The sequence below is a fragment of the Arachis ipaensis genome, chromosome B07 (assembly GCF_000816755.2).
Source record: "Arachis ipaensis cultivar K30076 chromosome B07, Araip1.1, whole genome shotgun sequence".
Classification (NCBI taxonomy): domain Eukaryota; kingdom Viridiplantae; phylum Streptophyta; class Magnoliopsida; order Fabales; family Fabaceae; genus Arachis; species Arachis ipaensis.
This window is the reverse complement of record NC_029791.2, coordinates 47,842,847-47,847,011: the sequence shown is the minus strand read 5'-3', so window position 1 is coordinate 47,847,011 and position 4,165 is coordinate 47,842,847. Positions and strand designations below refer to the sequence as shown.

Genomic DNA, 4,165 nt, shown 5'->3' with positions numbered 1-4,165 from the left:
TTTCTTGTTGGATCAAGGAAGGATTTGAGATCTAGACTTGTTTTCTAGTCTCTTCTACTCCTGAGATCTTCAACCTTCTTTTAAATTGCTGCAAATTAAGCATAGTCTTTCTGTTTTCATTCTTCAAGCAGTTTTACTTTCTGTTGCATTGCTTCCAATTTACATTTCCTACAATTTACAACTCTTGCAATTGCTCTAAGTTCTTATTCACTGAAATTTTGCTTCTCTGTTTACATTGCTTCCAGCACCCAGCCCTTTACATTTTATGCAATTTACATTTCTTGTCATTTAAGATTCTTGCAATTTACATTTCTTGCTCTTTAAGTTTCAATGCAATTTATTTTCTGTAACTTCAATTTCTCTTGTCATTTACTTTCTGTTGCTTCAATTGTCACTCGAATCACTCAATGTTAGCTTGACTAAACTAATCACCCACTAAAGTTGCTTGATCCATCAATCCTCGTGGGATCGACCTCACTCTAAGTGAGTTTTACTACTTGATACGACCCGGTACACTTGCCGGTTAGTTTTAGGTGTTTTGGAAAATTCGTTTTTCCACAAAAATACCATCAAGAACCATGATATTGCCAAAGAATCTGTTGTTTTTCTTCATCTGGGACACATCTCCGGATGATACCATCTGAACACCTTTTAAAAAGGTATGGTTCCTCCCAAATGTAGTACTTTGCATCAGTCAATAGCTTCTTCACTTGTTGCCTACTGTACTTCCTTGGAATAAAATTCATGGCCTTATAATTTGCAATGTCTGCAAACCATGCAGCCTGCTGAATGAGGAACAACTACTCATCCGGAAACGTCTCAGTCACAGCTGTGGGTGGTTGTACTCCTGCTTCAGGCTCAATTCTGGAGAGATGGTCAGCTACTTGATTCTTTGACCCTTTCCTGTCTTTTATCTCAATATCAAACTCTTGAAGGAGCAACACCCATCTAATTAATCTTGGTTTAGAGTCCTGTTTGGTTATAAGGTACTTCAAAGCAGCATGATCAGTATAAATAATAACCTTAGAACCAAGTAAATAGGACCTAAACTTATCAACAGCATACACAACAGCTAATAATTCCTTTTCTATAGTTGTGTAATTCTTTTGGGCATCATCTAACACACGACTGGCATAGTAAATGACATGTACAAGCTTACCATGCCTCTGTCCTAAAACAGCTCCTATAGCAAAATCACTAGTATCACACATTAATTCAAATGGTAAATCCCAATCAGGGGGAGCTATAATGGGACCAGAGGTGAGGTTTGCTTTCAGAGTTTCAAAAGCATGCAGACAATCAGAATCAAAGATAAAAAGAACATCAACAATTAACAGGTTGCTTAAAGGTTTAGCAATTTTAGAAAAATCCTTTATAAATCTTCTATAAAATCCTGCATTACCTAAGAAATTCCTGACTGCCTTAACATTAGTTGGTGGTGGTAATTTTTCAATTACCTCCACCTTTGCTCTATTAACCTCAATTCCCTTGCTTGAGATCCGGTGTCCAAGAACAATACCTTCTGTAACCATAAAATGACATTTTTCCCAATTTAAAACAAGGTTTGATTCTTGACACTGTTTCAAGACCAGAGATAAATGCTTAAGGCATGATTCAAAAGAATTACCAAAGACAGAAAAGTCATCCATAAATACCTCAATGAACTTTTCAACCATATAAAAAAAATTGAAAGTATACACCTCTGAAAAGTTGCTGGAGCATTGCAAAGTCCAAAAGGCATTCTTCTGTAGGCAAATACTCCAAAAGGGCATGTGAATGCTGTCTTCTCTTGATCTTGAGGGTCCACTGCAATTTGATTATATCCAGAATATCCATCTAGAAAACAGTAAAACGCATGACCAGCTAACCTCTCAAGCATCTGATCAATGAAGGGCAGGGAGAAGTGATCCTTCCTGGTAGCAATATTGAGCCTCCTGTAGTCTATACACATTCTCCATCCTGTGACTGTTCTTGTAGGAATAAGCTCATTCTCTTCATTCTTGATCACTGTCATCCCTCCTTTCTTGGGAACTACCTGCACAGGACTTACCCAAGAACTGTCAGAAATAGGGTAAATAATACCTGCTTCCCATAGTTTCATTACCTCTTTTTGGACCACCTCTTTCATAGTTGGATTGAGTCTCCTTTGTGGTTGCACAACTGGTTTAGCATCATCTTCAAGGAGGATCTTGTGCATGTACTTGGTTGGACTAATCCCCTTCAAGTCACTAATGGTCCACCCAAGAGCTATTTTATGGCTCCTGAGCACTGAAATGAGCGCCTCTTCCTCTTCAGGCTTCAAGGAAGAGCTAATAATCACTGGATAATAATCATTTTCACCCAAGAACACATATTTCAGAGAAGGGGGTAAAGGTTTGAGCTCAAGCTTGGGGGCTTCCTCCTCTGCTTTAGGCGTGTGAACTAGTGCCTTCTGGGGTAGTGAATCATCAACTTCAACTAACTCGTATTCAGAAATAGGATCCAGAATGTCATCAAGTACTTCAGCTTCTAGTACTTCTTGAACAAGTGGTTCAACAACATCAATTCTCATACACCCTTCAGAATCATTAGGGTGCTTGAGAGCTTCAAAAACATTAAGGACCACCTATTCTTCATTGACCCTCAGGGTTAATTCACCCTTTTGCACATCAATCAGAGCTCTACCTGTAGCTAAAAAGGGTCTACCAAGAATAATAGAGGATTTTACATCCTCTTCCATGTCTAATATAACAAAATTAGCAGGAAAAATAAATGGTCCTACTTTCACAAGTAAATCCTCAACAACACCCACAGGTAATTTAATAGAAAGATCAGCAAGTTGAAGAGAAATACGAGTGGGTTTTACCTCCTCAATTTGAAGCTTTTTCATCATCGAAAGTGGCATGAGATTGATGCTAGCTCCAAGATTACATAAAGCTATTTGAATGGTGACATCTCCAATGGTACAAGGAATCACAAAACTCCCTGGATCTTGCATTTTCTCAGGAAGTTTATGTTGAATAATAGCACTGCATTCCTTGGTTAACACCACGGTTTCTTGCTCCTTCCAATTCCTCTTGTTAGTCAACAATTCTTTCATAAATTTAACATAAAGGGGCATTTTCTCAAGAGCCTCTGCAAAAGGAATGTTGATCTGTAGCTTCTTGAAGACATCTAAAAATTTAGAGAACTGCTTTTCTTTGGAAGCCTTCTGAAGTCTCTGAGGATATGGCATTTTTGGCTTGTATTCAGGAGCCTTTGGCAATGTAGGATACTTGTCAAGAGAGTCAGGAAACGAGTTGTCTGCACGCTTTGGAGGGGCGTGCTCCACTTCTTCCTTTTTCTCTTCTGGAGCTTTCTTTTCAACTAGCTCTTTATTGGCCCTTGTCTCAGAGCTGGCTGTTTTACCACTTCTCAATTGAATAACCTTGCAATCTTCTCTTGGGTTCACCACTGTATCGCTTGGAAATGTACTTACAGACCTCTCAGGTATTTGCTTGCTCAATTGGCCCATTTGCACCTCTAAGTTTCTAATGGAGGCTCTGGTTTCCTGCATAAAACTCCTCATCATCTCCCAATTAGAATCTTCTTGAGATTTAGAGTTTGTTTGCTGAGATGGTTGTTGCTGCTGAGACTGAAATTGGCGGTTATTGTGATTGTTCTGTTGGAAGCCGTCCTGAGAATTATTGTTGAAGTTTTGAGGTCTCTGAGATTGGTCCCTCCATCCAAAATTTGGGTGATTTCTCCACCCCTGATTGTATGTCTTAGAATATGGATCATTGTTGGGATTTCTAGGACCACTCTCCATATAATTGACCTGTTCAGAAGAACATTGAATATAGTCATAATTATCATTTTGCACAAAATTATCTGTCATGTCATAAGAGATCTCTTGAGATGGGTTTTGGGTGTTGATGGCTGAGACTTACATTTCACCCATCTGTTGAGTAAGCAGACTTATTTGCTGAGACATAAGCTTATTCTGAGCAAGAAGAGCATTAAGAGCTTCTACTTCCATAACACCCTTCTTCTGAGGAGCCTCAGAGTTCACAAGATTCCTGTTGGATGAATATAAATATTGGTTGCTAGAAACCAATTCAATCAGCTCAATAGTCTCCTCCGGTGTCTTCTTCTTGTGCAATGAACCACCTACAGAATTATCTAAGCACATCTTAGACATTTCACC

The 4,165-nt window shown here is 38.8% G+C and overlaps 1 long non-coding RNA gene across 1 annotated transcript in view; it reads right to left on the bottom strand.

Annotated features, from left to right (window-relative positions):
* Positions 201-4,165, bottom strand: part of LOC110264604 — an 11,538-nt gene continuing 7,573 nt past the window's right edge. The window contains exon 4 of the long non-coding RNA XR_002350779.1: positions 201-210. This is a non-coding gene — a long non-coding RNA (uncharacterized LOC110264604). The remainder of the gene's footprint in view (positions 211-4,165) is intronic.